Here is a 19,838-nt window from a genome sequence, read left to right on the forward strand (position 1 = left end):
TGAAAAGTATTTACATTAGTGATATTGGAAGGGAAAAAAAAGCACCATTTTATTTAAACCTCGTGAAGCAGGCATGCACAATCCCAGTTTCTAAATTATGAAGCTAAATTAAATGGCTGAACCAAACACATTCTGCAAGCTGGTAACAAAACCTGGAATCAAATCTGGGTCTCCTAATCCAAGTCTTACGGCCTACAAGAACCTAAAAGTTCCCAGAACATCAATGTTTGTCACGAAGACACTTCATAATGTCTAGCTGCATCTGAAAGAGTCAAAGATCAAATTTAAACACACAAGGCATAGAGAAAATAAAATCACCTATAATACACATCCTCTAACTAAATTCTTTCCATCCAGATCATAAAAGGACAGCACACTTAACCACTGAGGTAAAAACACTGCCTCAAGGGATTCAGAGAACCAAGATTCTTAAGGATAGTGTCCTGAAAAAAAATCTGACTGAATCCCATGCCTATGTTTCTCTGAAAGCATAAAATGTTTTACAAACCAAAAATGACTCACTGAAAAGAATATATAATAAATGTGTTCAAGAGAAGAATAATTCTCAGGGCTGCTAGATTTAGCAAATAAAAATCCTGGATAATCCAGTTAAAACTCAGTTTCAGGTAAACAATGAATAATTTTTTAATATAAGCAGTATCTAAAATTCAAATTTTACTGGGTGTCCTATATTTTAGCTGGCCACACTAGTCACTCGATATTCTATTTTTCCCAAGTGACACTGTTGGCAGGTAGACAACAAAGAAAAAAGCAGGTTCTATGCAGCATGCTAATGAGCTCCAGGCTATCAAATCACTAATACTAATTTTATCATTGAAAGAGCACAAAGGATCCTGTGTAAGATAACTGAACCTTTTGAAAGCTCTTGGATTAATAATTTGTGGCATAAAAGTCTTCCTTAAATCAAGCTTTTTCATTTTACTGTCCAAACTATACCATATATTTAATAGAGAAAAAAACAAACTGCAATCTACTTATAAAAGGGAGGCTGACTAAGTGCTAAAAACTCTTGGGACTTACAACCACACCCCGAGAAGCTGTGTTTTTCAGCCATAAATCCTAAATTCCAATCTGTATCTTAGCTTTTGCTACCAATGGGATTTGTGACCAGTGGCAAACAATTTTCTTCTTCTGAGTTTCGATTTCATCCTCTGTATAATAGGGGAAATACTGCCTATTCTAACTTCTTCATGAAGCGCAAGGTGCTGACTTTCTTCAGCAGAGTATGAAGTCAAGAATACCAAACTGGCCATCAGGAGAGAACTCTAGTTCCAACTATAAGAATACACAGACGTGAGGCTGAACCAATCACAACTTCTCTGGAGTTCATTTTCTCCAGAGTACAAGTTCTTCATTGTACACACGGTCAGCCATATGAACAGGTCATGAAGCCTGCTTACATGATGAACGGGCCAGTAGGTGATGATGATTAGGTTGGTCAACTCTTGTCATCTCCTTTTGCCCCTCAGCTTCCTCATTTTTAAACAGGCAAAAGACGTCTTCCTCCTTCACTCACCGCACAGGGTTGGTGTGCGAGTCAAGTTAGAAAACGCACGTGGAAGCATTTCAAAATCTCTTCCATATATTGAAGATGTTGCTATCTCCTAGACCCTTAGGATTCATTCCAGTGGAGACGTAGGGCTGGGGTAAGGAGCCATGGCTGTTCACTCCCTCCTAAAGTCCAGCCAAGAGAATCAGAGAAAGTGAGGGAGAAAAAGGTTGTATTCCTGGTGGTACAGGCCCACAGGCTGAGTGGGCCTCAGAGGGTTTGGAAACAGGCTGACTACCTGCACCCTGAGCATCCAGAGTACTTGTCCAAAGCAGATACTGCAGATTGTCACTCATTATAGAATCCCACTGAGTTCTCCCTCTAAAAAGAAGAGTTACATCATAACTCTACATAAGTTACATCCTCGCCATTTGAACGAAAAGAACAAAATGGATGCACGTTCCACAAAGGTATTCTACCCTCTCCTACAAGCACTGATAACTTAGTGACTCTGCTTTCAGGTATCAGCAAGTCCTTGCTAACTGCCCTGCAATCGAAAGCAGAACAGACCTCTTGAAGTCTTTGAGTTGATTTAACTTTTACAAGGCTGTTAATGAAAGACAACAGGCCCTGGTTAATGAAGGACAACAGGCCCGGGACCCTTGAAAAAAACCCACAGCCAAGGGAAATGCAATAAAAATTAACGCCAAGAATTTATAATCGATGACAAGATCCCGATGTTTAACACCCCATCTAAGTCATTCCTTCTCTCCTCACCGAAATCTGTTTTCTTATTCTCCAGTCAGTTATTTCCTTCCACATTTTATTACACACAAAATTTCTCACCTCGTAAATGAGTTGCATTATACACCTTTTTAAAATGGGTAAATTCGACGTAGTTTTGTTTTTAAACTTCTATAATATGTCTTAAAATAACTGGAGAAACCCTGGAGGGTGCCAAAATCAATGTTGGGAGTTACTTCACTCAGGTAACATGAATGTGAATACCATCTGTGCTTTCAAACTTACAGGTACCAGAGATGCTGCTCAGGGCTCACGAAGGGATCCTTTCCCTTCCTGAGCAAGTAAAGAACCCAAAAGATTGAAATTAATTAGATAGCTGGAAATACAGCCACTGGAAGCTGATCAAAACGTGCCATGAGTTATCATAAATGTGACTTGGATTTTAAACCCCCAATCTCTTAAAACAATGAATCCAATCAGAAGTCTACTATCTTAGTATTCTACTTTACTGGAGACGCTTGCAGCTCAAGAGTCCCACCCGTGCAATGATGATTTAATACAAAAATCAGTGTCATGAGGAATAACGTTTAACATATTTTGATTTCAGGAGGCTTCTGTAAAGCCCCAACGGCACTGCATCCTTCAAGACAATGTTCATTGTGGCTGGAGCACCCTACAAAACTAAATGAGTTCATGCACTCAAAAGGCCAGGCGGCCAGATTCTAGCAGCTGCTGCAGGAAAAGGCTGAGCTTGACATTTCCAGTGTCGGGCATTTGGGATCTTTGGTAATACACAGAGAAATGGAAAGAATAAATTCATTCGTGAATGATAAGAAAAAAGCATCGAAGAAATTCTGGGGGGTAGAAAGCCTAGGAGGTGAATTGTCATTTTTTACAACGGTTGTAACAAAGAGTTATCTCATCAAAATTACACACATGGTAGAAACAAAGTGCTACATGTTTCATTCCTACACATCCTGTGTGCTCATATTTTTAAAGAAGATGAAAAGTGTATCATTCTTAAAATGATAGATTCAATTAAGGTAATGATTAAATTTAATGGTACCAAGCTAAGAATATCTTTTTATGGGATATTTAAATAGGTTTAAGTTTTAGATATGAGCTATGCTTCATCTCATATTCTACAAAAATTTTATAAACTGATTAGTAATATCCATTGAAAAAATTGGAATGTCACCAGATGATGGCACATACTCTGTTACGAATGACAACTTTCCCCCTTTTGCAATTTCTAATTTTCACTCAATATTATTACCTATCCCAGGGAGGAAAACTACAGTTTATAATTTGTGTTCTAGAAATTTCCCGCTAATCTAAACAAGTCATAGCTTCTTCCAAATGCTTACTATCTAGAAGTATTAAATAGAATATGCAAAACTTACTGCATAGTGGGATGCAAATTCTCACATACCATTTCAAATACGGTTAGCAAAAGGGAGACACACACACACACAAACACACATGCACTCGCAACTGTGTACAAAGGGGCTCCACGAAGCAATAGCTTTTACTGTGCTCACTCATCTTAAAAAGACAGAAATACCTTAAAGTACAGATTCAGTATTCCAGATGCCTTGAAAGGGAAAAATAATTTAAATACTTTGTCTAGGTTTTATAGACTATTTCCTGGCATCTAGAAAAGTAAGGAAAAGAAAAATTTACAAAGCAGTGTAAAATTCTGATGTAAACATAATTCTCACGGGTTAAAAATATAATTAGATGAAACCTACTTGTAGAGCAACTAGTTTAATGTGTTTCGTACTCTTGCCTAAAATAATGTATCAGAGGATAAAAATTCTTTGAAAATATACTGTACTTAGGGTATTTGTGTTCTAATACTAAAAATACAATGGTAACAGTCTAGTACCCAAGTTTTCAGCCATTCTATTTTAAAATGTCATTGGCGAGGTCCCACTTTTCATACTCTAAAATTATATATGGAAACGAAACCCACTTGGGCAAAGTCTTTAGGCACCTCATTTAGTAACGTGCTTGCACATGAAGAGGCCCTAGGAGAAACTTTAGCCTCTTCCTGAGTTAAATTCCTCACGACATTAAATCTATGAATCTTTGCTTTGCTTCCGTTAATATTGAATATTGAACTTCAGTAGAGATAAGTGGGTAAGGGCTCTTGGTGGGACAGACTGAGGCTTCAACCCCAGAGCTGCTTCTGAGATAAGACCTCAGGTGCATTATTCACTCTCTATAAAATAGAGATAATGGCATTAACCCTCATCGCGTTCTTCAGAAAATTAAGGGAAATGATGCCTATAAAGTAATAGCATAGAGTCTAGTACACAGTGTTTAATATGTGGTCATTACTGTTTTTAAGTTAACTGAATTTTTTTTTTCTGGCCACGCCATGCAGCCTGTGGGATCTTAGTTCCCTGACCAAGGATCGAACCCGGGCCATTGGCACTGAAAGCACTGAGTCCTAAACACTGGACCACCAGGAAATTCCCAAGTTAATCGAACATTAACTGAAATATATTTTCAAAATTTATTTTGTAAAAATAAAAATAATTTATTCATGGGTTTCTACAGAATAATGAGATGTTACCCATTTGTTTCTTTTTAAGCTCCTAGTTTAAAAGCACTAATTTCTCTATAGAAACACTTGTGCAAAAAAAAAAAATTGTTTCAATGTTGGTATTTTCTCAAATTAGAACTGAAAAAACATAGACTCCCTAGACCAATAACTACACTTACATATGACATAATTTTCTGAATAATGCACAAAGATTAAGAGCTGAACAGTGTTGTGTTTTGTTTCTTGAGAAAAATCACTGTCTTTCTATTACTACTCAGAATTTAATTTTTAAAAATAAGTTAGAATTTCGGTGATGAGTTTTTCAAAACATCACAGATATAATAAAACTGTTTGACAACAAATGTGATAAAATATACAACTAATTACTTATGATAAAAACCATAGCAATATTTCATAACAACCATACCTCTAAACTGGAGAATGGTTTTAAATATCAACACTTGATAAAAACAATGCTTTAACACTCTGCTACAGGAGATTTGGGGATTAAAATTGGTCCACTTTAGCTCCCACCCAAGGGGGCTTACTTGGGGGAATTCTATAGGTAGGCTGATATCTGGGCCTCAAGGATGTTACCCTTGAGTAACATTACAGAGATCTGCAGGGTGCCTCAAACAAAACAAAGGAAAAAGTTACAGGCCCTGAATGATCCACAAACACAGTGCACAATCATGTTTTTAAGTCTACTATTAAAACATGACCCCTTTCTCTTTCTCTCCAGTGCCTTTTTCCATCACTGATGGGAATTAACCACTTAAAACCAGAATTACAAAGAGTACACTAATTTCCTGTCTAAAAAGGGATGGTTGATAACATAGGGAAATGTGATAAAATGATCTGTAGGAAAAACGTAAAAATAACTCACATAAAATATAATGTTAGATATTTCTTCTGCTCTTGGATCCTAATTTTACACAGTTCTAGTTGTGTTGTTTGCATAATTGACCTAGATCCACCACTCATACTTGGAAAATACTTAAAGAAGGAAACTATTCAATCTGAGAAGCTGATATTCTGCTCTCCTGGTGAGAATCAAGAAAGCTTAGAGCTGAAAGAGATTGTTAAACTCATTTATGAATTTCTCTGCTTTGATTTCTCACCCCCTCCTATCTCCCATTTTAAAGCCAAGATTTATTAACCTGGGCCAGTCACAAAGCTGGGAACACAGGCAGGAGGTCTGGACTCCCATTTCAATTCCCTTTCCAGTACCTTACACAATCCACAAAAGGTTCTGTTCCAACCATTAATAAAAACTCATCTAAAAAATGAGAAGGACACAAAGTCTATTAAGTCCCTGTTCTGTTGTTCTAATTCCCACTTATCAGAATAAGGGGGTGACTCTCAAAGTTTGCAATTATAATTAAGGCACTGATGATTCTCAGTAAAATAAACAGTAACCTACTGAAAATCAGTCTAAAAAAGATAAGGAAATATGTATTAGTTCCTTTAAATTCCTTAAGAACACTAGAAGTCAATGCTATTATTCCCATTTTGCAGAGAAAGCAAATAAAGTACCTAAAGTTACTTTTAAGAAAGCGGTAGTTCTGGGGTTGAAGCTTAAATCTACCTTATCTGGGGCCCTTAACCACCATAAATAGAAGTAAATTTTAAAGGGTTCAGAACAGTGGCTCCTAACCAAGTAGTGGTGCCAGCCTTTGGGGGTCATGTGGAAATGTGTGTCACAATAATTGGGGTGCTCCTGACATTTAGTTTCTGGGGCCCAGGGATGTTAAACATCCTGCAACACGCTGAACCGTTTCTCACAACAACAAAAAGTATCACTACCGAATGCCAAACAGCATCCCCTTTAAGAAGCAATGGTTGACTACAATGAAAAAGAATCTGAAAAAGATGAATCACTTCGCTGTAAACCTGAAACTAACACAACACTGTAAATCAACTATACTTCAATTAAAAAAAAAAAAAAGGAAAGAAAAAAAAGCAATGGTTTGGATGAATAAAAGATTAACATACTATAACAGGGTATTAAATGAAACAGGGGCGATCTGGGACACCTCCAAGTGATTCCTCCAATAATCTCTACTCTGATGTTACAGTGAGTAGTTCCTTTGCTTCTGGCATGGTTTAGAAACAAATGCTGCCTAAAGTTATTTGATGTTCCCAAGTGTTCTCCAGCTATGAAAACATCTGAGATGCTTACTGGGACCAAATATAAATAAAATGCACAACTGCTTCATATTTTTACATTCAAATTTGACCAAGAGTTGGAAGAGACATGTTTTATAATTTTCCATGCATTCACAATCACATATATGAAAAATGTTCTTTCATGGAAAACCTGCTTACATCTGAAAGAAAACCTAATAAGCAAAATCTATACTGTAAATATGTAAACTGATTTGTTTTGCAGCTTAGATATGGGAAAGACTGGACTAGATTGGCATGTCTCAATCTAAGGTACGAGAAGCCGGGACAGTCCAAAGCAAGTATGTTTTGAAGATCTGTAGTTTTTCTATGGAAATGCTTCAGTTTTGCGTTTTCACACTAATGACAATTAAAACCTAAAAAAAAAAAGTAAAAGACATATACTTTAAATGATTGGGATGACCACCTTATAACCAAATACTATCCTGCAATTTTAGCAGTCAAGTTTATATTTCTGTTTACAATCACACTGCAGCCCAATGGTTCGGGGGTAAAGAAAAAAAAAAGTAGATTTAATATGCAAATATGCTTTCAAGCCAAATAAAACCCCAAAGCTGGTGTACTGTGCTATGGCACTAAAAGTTTCAGGACTGTTAAGAGGGCCCCATTGGGAGAAACAGTCATCAGGAGGCAACTGCAGCCAAGGCAAGCGGACCTCACCAGACCCCCGCAGGGGAATCAGGGCCACAGTCACCCTTACCAGGATGATTTAATGAAGCCTGTCAGCTTACATTTGGCTAGAGTTTTATCACTTAATTCATAATTAACTTATACACTTTTTTTGGTATTAGTTGTATAATTGCTATAACTAGGATTAACTTATACCTACTCTTAAGAATTCCACATTTAACTAACATTAAAATAAGAGAAAGTCAGTACTAGGTATGGCAGATCTCTGGAACCTCTGGAGGTGCTGACATCACTTTCTTTGGGGAATTTCTCCTCCCCCACTGACGTATCACACTATGGGCGAAGTGCCCCAGCAAAGTAGTGAGACACCCCTATTCTTCCCGACACAATGACAGGTCCAGAGCAGGCAAGTCATGCAAGCAAGGCCAAGTAATCTTGAGATGACTGATATGGGTAAGAAGGTACTTCTCAAACATCAGAAGCTTAAGACCCACATAAACTTGCCAAGAAGAAACTTTTCCAGGGCACAAAGAAAGCCTGCCTGAGAATAAAGCCAAAGCTGCATAGGGCCAAAGGGATGGAGGGAAGCAGGGATGGAGGGAAGGAGGGAGGGAGGGAGGGAGGGAAGGAGAGAAGGAATGAAGGAAGGAAGATTGATTAGATAGATATACAGACAAAAAGAATGTTGACAAGATTATTTCATCAGGTGAATTTCACACCCAAACCAAACTCCAGGAATGTCAATTGTCAGTTAATTTTGTATGAGTTTAAGATGAGTTTCTGTCACTTGTGACCAAAAGCTTTTTAACGAAGACACTGGGGATCAATAAGAATGTCTTTCTTACAAGGTAAACATTACTTAAATTTGAGAAACGCTGGACATGATCTCCTCTAACTCTACAGTTCAAAGATCCTGTGTGTTTTAATTATTTCATCAGCTTAAAAAATTAGGGTTTTTTCTCTTCTTATAACCTCAGTATACTTATTCAACAGAAAGTAGAAATGATGACTTTTTAAAAAATAATTATTACCAGGGATATGAGATCAGATAGGGATCTTTTCTTTCTCAAGTTTAGATATAATAAAATTATTCCGAGAAGACAATTTGCAAAAAGTTAATTTTACTTTACAATTCAGAAATAAGGGAAAGGTCTCAAAGAATACAGAAGCTAACAATGGCACCTAAGACTTTAAAAAGCATGTTCACTACAAACTACAAATGGGGTATGTGTATATATACATCTATGTATACATCCATATACAGAAGGCTTTTTATAAAGCTTTTTAGACTATTCATCAGGATGATTCTTATGAACGTAACACTTAGTTTACCTTACCTGCCTTAAATATTTAGTTGGCAATAAGTAGAAATTCCTACCAGTTAGAGAAAATGAATAAAGCACTCACACCATGAAAAAAAATATGATTCAAAATAAAGTGAGAATACCAAGTCAGTAAATAAGATTACAGAGCTAAATATCAAACGAATGACTCATGTGGAAAGAGTTTCTTCAATTTTTATTCTTAGGTTGTAATTCATAGGCACTTTTTTTTTTTTTTTTTTACTGAGAATCTGATTTAACAGATATTTCCAAGGCCACATCAATCAGCTGTAACATTGATCAACTGAATCAACATCTGTCCAGCTAAAGTAATCTCATAGGAAGTCCTGCAAAGTCAGTAGCTAGTGTGCAGTCTAAATTCAAAAATTAGTCATTTTTCAACCGTCCACTATCAATCAACTCAGTGATTTATTTAATTGCCCTGAAGCCCTTACCAAAGCAAGAGTTTTTATCCTACAATTAGCCCTGAGAACAAAGAAAAAATCTAACTTAACGCAACAGTTAGGGGTTTAATAAATTGTTAGCTTGAAAAATATTTGAGGGACAAACTAATAAATACCAAGCAGTTTTTTTAAAGACTTTTCTCGCACGAAAGAACTCTTTTCCAAGCATTATTAAAAAGTATTAGGAAGTTCAAGCATGTTTAGGTTAATTCGTGTTTTCAAATCTAGAAGCAGGGAAGCATGCATCTTAGTAAGACATACTCTCTGTAATCAGATAAGGGTGAAGGTACAAACTTTACCCATACAACTTGAAAGCATTTTCATATATTTTAAAAGAAATCGTATCAGAAACCAGACTCAAGTCATTTCTTCAGGCGGAACTATTTAGAAAGGAAATTTGGTTGCACAACATAATCAAAATGCTAAAATCTGCTCATCTTTAGGTACTGAAAACAATATTAAGAAAATACTGGCAATCTCTATAGATCTTCAGAGCAAAAACAAAAAAAAGCTACTGAATTGTACTACAAGCCTATTTAAGTGTTACACTAAGCAAATAGATTTGAATGACTAATTGCCACTGATTAGTTCTGCCACAGTTTTAGGAATCATGATCTTGTATTGGGGGCTTTCAAAATGGAACTGAATATGAAACCCTGAGAACACTGGTGATAGAAGAGCAATGAGAAACATTTCAGGGGCTCCTATGGATTCTTCCAGATTCAATCCTATGCAAATTCAATCCACATGAGTACTTTTAGGGCACTAAAAGGTGTCTTAGAGCTGGCTATAAGGACCCTGGTCATAAGCAATACACGGATAAAAGGACATTATTACACCAGAATTACCATAATGAAAATAGAAATAATATCAAAGCCAGACTGAGTCAATGCCCACAGGACTTTATTATCTTCAGTATTAGTGACTGCTTAACAAAATATGCTTAGCAACTCGTTTGAAAATTGTGAAAAGTTTATATTCCTATATGATCACAGAAACAATCATTTTTAAGATCGAATAGCAAGATTTATTTTACACCCATCATCTGACTTGAAGATAAATATCATGCAAATAAAAGGTTATAGCTTTTAGAGACACACACAGAGAGAGACAGACACAGGAAGGAAGGAAGGAAGAAAGAGAAAGAGAGATAGAGAGGAAGAGAGAGAGAAAGAGAGAAAGGAAGAAAGGAAGGAAGGAAGAAAAAGAGAAAGAAAGAAAGAAAGAAAGAAAGAAAGAAAGAAAGAAAGAAGAAAAAGAAAGAGAAAAAGAAAATCCCAAACACAGGACCTGAAACATCAACTAATTCACCACAGCTTTGCAATGTCAAATAAAAAGTCTATCATAGAAAACTACATGGGAGTGTAAAACTTCTGTTTCTGGACTTTGATCCAAGTAGTCATAAAAAGTTGTCCTCAATATCTCCTATTTCCAGTACATGCCAAATATTCTCAAGCTTTTGCCTAGTGCAAAACAAAGCAATAAAAGTCAATCATATTACCCCTACAATACTAAAGGATCAAAAACATCGCCCACAATCACAGAGCTGATTAGTAACTAATGAAAGATAAATTATTCTAATATGCTGTCAAGAATAACAACAGCTGTTAAAGTGGCATTAGCACCAAAAAGGCTCCATCTGTGAATGTACAAGCATTAAAGCCCTTAATGAACACAGCATCCCAAACCTGCAGGACTGCAAAGTTTTCTATAATAGCGAGGGCGGAAGTTTTCCATAGGTTTTAGTTACTAGTCTCAAGTTAATTTTTATGCCAATAAATTATATTATGAAATGTTCAACTGACACTCTCAAAATTCACTGAAACAGGTTTTGATTGCTAAAAAGCATCTGTGTGCTACAAGCTATAGCTTTTAAGGAAAGATAATTATAGGAAATAATGTAAAATATAGCAGCGATAATTGCTTTCAAGGTCAACCAAAATTCACAGGTGTTTACATGAGAGTTAAGGAGGGCCAGAACCTTCCTTCTATTCAATGACTTACTATTGAGTGCAGACCATTCAGTTTGGGGAGAGAACAGAGAAGCATGCATGAATGTCAAACAACAATTAAATCAAATAAGGTAGAAATAATTCTACCAACCAGCCTGTTTACAGGCACAGGTGGCCATTCTAAGTGAATGCAAATTTATTTTAAATCTTAAAACACACCAAATGCCTCTACAGAACTATTCTCTTTCAAGGGTTTCCCAAATCACATACAGTGTTCATTTTATACATAGTCTAACAAAAGGGGAAAAAGCAAAGTAACGTGAGCTTTTCGTTAAAAACCAAAAACCAAAAACCACAACAAAAAACAGCTGTGAACAAAGTGTCTCCAATAAGCTTTTACCACAACCATGTGAATCACACTGTGTTCAGCAGGTTGGCATTTTTATAATTTGCTAACGTTCAACCTCTCATTCTGTGCCTCCAGGTCATGCCATCGAATAGAAGCCCAAACTGGAGTACTGTTCCGTGAAAAATCTCTGGCTACAGACAAGACATTATATTCTTCACACTGACTACTTTCAGCGCTTTATGTATAACTCCTAAAACTGAGGGCCTACACTACTCTTGATTATCTTACACTTTCCTTTTTCAACTTGAACTCAACATAAACTCTTCTCCCAAGATTACATACACACACATAGATACCACAGAAAGCGTTTCAGCGTATTGTCCACATCAACTATGATATAAAAACCCTAACTGAAGAGAAAACCTTTAACAAAGTCTCAGATGATCTACATTTTACGCTAAGCAGTGTAATTTTGAGAACTGGGATTTTAATCCTATGCTATTTGGGAGAAAAAAGTAATGTGAAAAGAAATGTAACAACTCGTTCAATTTATTTTCCGGAAAAAAACCAACAAAAAAAACCAAAAAAACGTTACTCTCAAACTTTTGGCGGGCTCTCAAAGTGAAGTGTTGTTATGTATGAGTTAAAAGCTACCACCAAACAATCCCAAGTTTATGTCTTTAAAGGGAGAGGGGAGAAAAAAAGAAAAAGGACATTTACGCTGAGTTTAAAATAAATAATTTTGTTCTTTCTTAATAATCTGCCTAAAGAACATCCCTCTACACATTTAAAATATCAGCCCCGTTCTCCTGCCCACTCCGCATTATACTATGCGCTATAATTCATTAAGGGCGGAAGGGTGGAAGTATGCAAGGGTGAAAGGAAAACGGGGACAGATGGCCTCGGAGGAGGAGACCTCTCAAAACTGCTGGCTCCCAGCAATCGATAATTCCAGACCTAGATGGTCTTAGTGCCTCACCCCAAACCCGCAGAAAAGTGCCCTTCGAAAGGGAACCACTTTCCATTCAGGATTTATCCCCTGGGTCGCTCCAGATTTAGTATTTTGATAGAAGGCGAAAGCGGGAAGAGGATTTTAAAAGGCAGGCTGAGTAATTAAACAGAGGAGATAAGATCTGTCCCGAAGCCATCGCCTCTGTTAAAACCCACCAAAAGTGATCAACTCGACACCCACTGAACATTCCTTAGGAGCAACGGAGTTAAAAAGCGCCCCATCTAAGACCTCAAAGTATTACATCTGCAGGAAGGTAGAGGAAGACAGAAATGTCACAGAGCACATTTTCAACGAAGCATCGCCCCGCCGGTGTGACCTGGGTGCAAGCACCCTGCACCCGGCCCCCACCGCGCCCCCGGGGAAAGTGGGGAAAGAGGGGGAGGATGCTTAAGGAAGTACCTTGTTTTGTCTCCAAAAGGCAACATAGCAAACGTGGCGAGTTGGAGATGCAGATGAGGCGGCGTCGGCGGACCCTGGACTCGAGGAGGCGCCGTGGGGGTGGGGGCTGGGGGCCGACGACGTGCCCAGGTGAGGCCAGCGACTCCAAGCCAGCTCCCCTACCGCCCCCGCCGTCGCGCCGCCGCCCGCCGCCGCCCGCTCGCCCCGCGCTGCGCCGCCCCCTGGCGGGGAGCGCCCGGCCGAGTCGCGGCGGTGCACCGGCGGGTGGGAGCCCAGCGTCCAGCCCCGGCCGGCCCCTTCACCATCACCGCCCCGCTCGCGTCTCCCTCCCGGAGAGGCGGCCAGCGCCAGCTGCCCGAGGGCCGCTGCCGGGAGCCGGCGACGCCGAGATCCCGGCCCCTCCTTCAAAGGGGTGCGTCTGGAGTCAGCCCCACGCCGCGCTCAGCGGCCGGCCGGGCTTCGCACCAACTCCCCCGGCTTCGGGGCACCCGGCCGCCGGGCACTCTGCGTTTCGCCCTCCTAGCCCCTCGGCTTCAGCCGCGATTCCTCTCCAAGTCTCCCGCGAGCGTTTCCCACGCGCGCCCCGACTGCCCGCTGAGCAGCCGCCTCCCGAAGGACAGTCTCTCTCTCCTCCCCGCCCTCCGCAGCAGCCGCCCTGGCGCTTGGCTCCGGACCAGGAAGATCTGGCCTTTGGGGTTGTCCCGGGCTGCGGGACCTGTCACCCCCCCCCCCCAGGGTCCGCCGCGCCTCCGCGCCGTCCTTTGTGTGCGCGCCGCGAACCCCTCCACGGAGCCCGTTCGGCGGCGCCGCCTTGCGCGCAAAAGCGGCCGAGAGGAGGAGCGCGGGACAACCAGGGGACTGGAAGGGGGCAAAAAAACGACAGCACTCACTCTGGGAAGGTTCCGGCATGTTGCTGCCCTTGGGGCTTCTTCTTGGTCTCGTGCCCTACCCGGGCTTCCCCGCCCCGCCAGGGCCGGGGCGAAGGGGGACGGGGGAGGAGCGGAGCCACAGGGACCGCATTGGAAAGGGTGCTTCCGGAGCGGCAGGGAAGGGGCTCAAAAACTGTTTTTGGTTTCGCTAAGGAGATTTAGGGGAACCAGGAGGCTAGAGAAGGGCTAGAGGAAGGCCCGTGAGCGCAGGCATAGGAAAATAGTCTTGCTCCCAGGGAATACCAGGGCTGCCAGCGTGTTGGGGGGAGGGAGGGAGGGAGGGAGAGGGGGGTCCGGCACGTTCATTTTTGGATTTGAACTTTGTGCAAGTTGGATCGAATCCGACGCTTGGGGTTTTCGGCTGTACTCGCCTTAAAGTCGAGGTCTCTACACCGTAACAGGATCACGGCCCTACTTCAAAGGCAAAGGGCCTGACAGTGGAGACTGTTTAATGGTTAACGAAGGGGAAAATTCAATAAGGGACAGAGATCAGCCCCAGGTTACGCTCCATGCCCCGGCCGGGTCTTCCACGGGTCCTCTTCTTACCTGGTGCCTTTCCTAACAAAGTAAGAGACGGTAAAGTCCCAGTGATCGTCCAGCCACGCTTCGACCGATTCCTGGTCCCACTGCTGCTGCGGCCGCGCGGAGCCGGGGCCGGCCCACTCCATGATCAGCGCGGCGCGTCTCTGCGGCTCCCCCGTGCAGGTTTTCCACCCCAGCTGGGGTCCCTCCCTCGGAGGAGCTGGACTCGGCCTCGAGACCCTCCCCCTTCGCCCCGCTCCAGTCCGGCCGGCTTTCGGCGGCGCTGCTCAGGCACCGGGCCAGCCTCCTGCCGCGCCCCGCCTCTCCCGGTCCTCACCGCTCCCAGGTGTGGCGGGCGGGGCGGGGTGCCGCAGCCCCGCGCTCTCCCTGGGGTCTGGCTGAGACTGGCTCTCGCAGGCTCTCGAGTCCCCAGATTCCGAGGCGCGCGCGGCGGCGACTGGCGAGCTCTGCGGAAGCCTAGTGGCCAGGACTAGAAGGCAGCCACGCGGCCGCTGGGGTGCGCTGTGTACCGGCCGGCTCGGGACGAGCGCGCAAAGGTGACTGTGGGTGTGTGTGTTCGCTGAGCGTCCCACTCCAGGACAGGGAAGGGCGCGCTGTGGAGACCCATCCCAAGCCCAGAGAGCGGCAGCCGGGGGAAGTTTCTCCCGAAAGTGAGAGGTGCTGGAAGCCCGGGCCAGGGAGAACAATGACTGTCCCGCCTCGCTTTCTCCCAGCCCAGCGCGTGGGTTCGGGAGGAGCGGGGACCACCTCCTTCGGAGCTCAGCCAGCGCAGTGGCTCAGAGCGCCCCAGCCAAGCACCACGCCTCGGTGAGGAGAGTTGGGGCGTGTGTCACCGAAATAGATTTGCGGGTCCTGGTGGGTAACTTCCAACAAAGCCATTCCCGCGATTTAATGTTAATAATAACAATCATGATTATAAATTATGTGCCTTCGCATCAAAGGCTTAATTTGCATTAAGCCCCCTTTCTTGACTGGAAAAAGAAAAAAGTAAATTGAGATACAATAATCACGATGGTTTCTGTATGAAGTCAGAAAACAAGGGCATCTCCGTACCATTAGGTGAACTTGAAGGTAAGGGAACTACCCAGGTACAGTGCAGAACAGCCAGTTAGCCCAATTTTAAATTAATTCATCATCTGTACTCAACTGGAATTAACACACATACACACACACACACACACACACACACACACACACACACACACACACACACACACACCACGGAAAAAAGTATCTGTTTAAAAGGGCTCAGCCTTCCTACCCGGTTTTGTCCTATCCCTATTACGCTTTACAAAAAAGAATTGGTGTCTTCCTTTGCTTTATCCTCATCCCTGTCTCCCTGCAGTTTTCATATGGTATTTTGCAATGACCTAATTTTTTGGGCAGAATTAAATTGGAGCTGTGTGTTTCACAACGTGTGAACGACACCATTAGCAGTGATATCCTAAAAGTGGTTTAGCTGACATACTTTTAACAAACTCCTTTCAAAACACTCTTGGCAAGAATGTAAGACATTACTCACTGTGTAGAAACACATAATTCAATAGATAATATGAGAACTTTAAAAAATGTCTTCCAGTCCCCCAATGCAATGGTTTATACTTCCTGCATTAAATAATTGTCCTTTTGTAACTTCAGTTTCTTTGAAACTTCATTATTGTATGCAAGTAGCCACAAACCAATAACAAGCAAAGGAGTATAGCATGAAGTAATGCATGATAAATTATATCCGATTTTAAAATGAAAGTTCTCTTCTAATTTGTTACTATGATAGTGATTATGGTGCTCATGGAATAAAGACTTTCTCCTCAGTGCTCAGTTTTTCCCTGTGGAAAGCCATGCATTTCTCCTCTCAAGAGGTCAATTATAATTTAAAAGTCTATGTCCTACTAAAGATGGAGTGAATTTTTGGCTTGAATTTCTTGCCTTGGTTGGCTACCATGATTAACTAAACAGGCATTATCCAAATGTCCATTTTCTCTCCTAACCTCAAAGGGTTAAATTATCAGCAACCAGGAAGGCTTCCGAAAAATTTGTGCAAGCAAAACAATCCATGGACTCTCCCATCAGTGAGTCTCAATTCGGCGTGGCATAGATGCTGGGTTGAGGGTTACTGTGAAGGCCTGTTACCTGAGTGAGTATATCTCAAGGGATGGGGGATGAGGCATTTCAAACTGTTCTAGTCTCTAGAAAACTCAGAGAAAACAGTACGTCTTGTAACTTTAAAGTAGTTAAAGTATTTTGAACTGGCCTCACCCTGGCCTTTTGTTCTCCAGCTCCATTAATTCTTTATCCCATTTATTTGCTCCATTATTTTATGTATTTTCTCACTTTTTGGTATGGATTGCTCTAAGCATGTCTATCTTGTTGTAGAGTAAGCTGAAGAATAAGTGATAAACATTACTAGGAAATAACTTGGAAAACGATATTAATACTACTTACAACAAACAAACATGCAACAACTTAACAGAAAGCCCTCCAATGCATTCCCATTGAATAAAACCCAAACTCTCTACCATGGCTTAAAAGGTTCTGCATGATTTTTACCGACCTCTGCTGCTAAAGGTTTTATTCATACAACTAGAAAAAACGAACAAAACCATGGATAATCAAATTCCTTTTCCAAAAAAGAGAACACAAATTATAAAAGTCATGACATCTTTCCTGCCTTTTGTTTTGTTTTGTTCAAATACCACATAGCAGCTTCTGTGTCCTTGCAGCGAACCTATATACTCTAGGCTTGAGAAAACTGAGTAAACACATTTGCACATATAATGCGATCTAGGTTTCTCATTGTTGAAGGGGAAGCCTAGAAGGTACATTGTGGTGTTGAAATGGAATTGGAGGTTAAAAATTAAATGTGTGTGTGTGTGTGTGTGCATGTGTCATGTGGGGAAATCCCACATGACAAGGAAATGCAGGCAGTTTCTAAGGGCTGTGGACAGCCTCCAGCTGACAGCCTACATGGAGCTACATCCAGCAACAAAATGAATTCCTCAATCTTATAACTGCAAGGAACTGAATTCCACCAACAACTGGAGTGAGTGCAGAAGCAGATATTTCCCCAGTCAAGCCTAGATAAGACCACGATGCCAGCCAATAAACTGGTTGCAGCCTTCTGAGATGCTAAGCAGAAGACAGCTTCATAATTGGCATCTTAATAACACTGGGTCCTAGAATCTACTAACATAGTATATTTATTCATTTATTCCAATCTTTTCAATTTCTCCCAGCAATGTCTTGTAGTTTTTAGTGCATGTCTTGCATGTATTTTGTTACACTTATCTCAGTATATACTTCACCGTCACTGAGAGATACTAGAAGCAATGACATTCATGTGGCAATGAGTACACTTCGTCCCAGATTTGGTTTCTAAATACCATTATTCACTTTAAAAGAAACCAGGAGTCTTTGGAGAAAAGATTCCAGGTTTGTGTCAGGAAAAGTACAAAATGTGCCTGGAAAATCTTGTTTTGACAGAAAATAAGAAAATAAAAATGATGCCAACATATCAGAACAGAGAACATATCTGAAAGGGGCTTCCAATGTACATATCTAAAGCAATTGGAATATCAAAATATATATTGATTGCAACAAATTTTAAACCATTGACTAACATAAGAAACTGTGATTCCATACTGATATAAATAAATAACTAGATAACCAAATAAACAGAAGAGAAAGGGATGTTTCTTACAGTAGAACACCAACAAATAAATATAAAAAGAATCACGTAATTAGAAAAATATTAATGGTTGCTAAAACTAATTAATGAGACTGATGATGGATGGGATATTTTCATAGCTTACAGCATCTCCTCACATAAGAATCAATATTGTCAAAATGACTACAAAATGACTACAAAATGACTACCCAAAGCAATCTACAGATTCAATGCAATCCCTATCAAATTACCAATAGCATTTTTCACAGAATCAGAACAAAAAATTTTACACTTTATATCGAAACACAAAAGGCCCCAAATAGCCAAAGCAATCTTGAGAAAGAAAAATGGAACTGGAGGAATCAGACACCCTGACTTCAGACTATACAACAAAGCTACAGTAATCAAAACAGTATGATACAGGCATAAAAACAGAAATATATATCAATGGAACAGGATAGAAAGTCCAGTGATAAACCCCCACACCTATGGTCACCTAATCTATGACAAAGGAGGCAAGAATATACAATTGAGAGAAGACAGTCACTTCAAAAAGTGGTGCTAGGACTATTTACAATAGCCAGGACATGGAAGCAACCTAAATGTCCATCAACAGATGAATGGATAAAGAAGATGTGGTACATACATACAATGGAATATTACTCAGCTGTAAAAAGCAATGAAACTGCGACATTTTTAGAGACATGGATGAACCTAGAGACTGTCATACAGAGTGAAGTGAGTTAGAAAGAGAAAAACTAATATAGTATATTAACACATATATGTGGACTACAGAAAAATGGTACAAATCAACCAGTTTGCAAGGCAGAAATAGAGACACAGATGTAGAGAACAAACATATGGACACCAAGTGGGGAAAGTGGGGAGGGTTGGAGGGGGATGAATTGGGAGATTGGGATAACAAATTGTACACTCTATATGCAGTTTATTGTAAAAAATAAAAAAATAAAAAATTAAAAAAAAAGTGATGCTAGGAAAACTGGACAACTATATGTAAAAGAATGAAAGTAGGACACTGTAATACCATACACAAAAATAAACTCAAAATGGATTAAAGATCTAAATGTAAGGCCAGATACTATAAAACTCTTAGAGAAAAACATAGGCAGAACACTCTCTGATATAACTTGCAGGAAGATCTTTTTTCATCCACCTCCTAGAGCAATGAAAATAAAAACAAAAATAAACAAATGGGACCTCATGAAACTTAAAAGCTTTTGCACAGCAAAGGAAACCACAAACAAAACAAAAAGACAGCCCACAGATTGGGAGAAAATATTTGCAAACAAAGTGACTGACAAGAGATTGATCTCCAAAATATATAAACAGCTCATCAGCTCAATAGCAAACAAACAACCCAATCAAAAAATGGGAAAAAGATCTAAATAGACATTTCTCCAAAGAAGACATACAGATGGCCAACAGGCACACGAAAAGATGCTCAACATCACTAATTATTAGAGAAATGCAAATCAAAATGACAATGAGGTATCGCCTCACACACTAGTCAGAATGACCATCATCAAAAACTCTACAAACCATTGCTGGAGAGGGTGTAGAG

Source organism: Hippopotamus amphibius, chromosome 13, assembly GCF_030028045.1.
Source record: "Hippopotamus amphibius kiboko isolate mHipAmp2 chromosome 13, mHipAmp2.hap2, whole genome shotgun sequence".
Classification (NCBI taxonomy): domain Eukaryota; kingdom Metazoa; phylum Chordata; class Mammalia; order Artiodactyla; family Hippopotamidae; genus Hippopotamus; species Hippopotamus amphibius.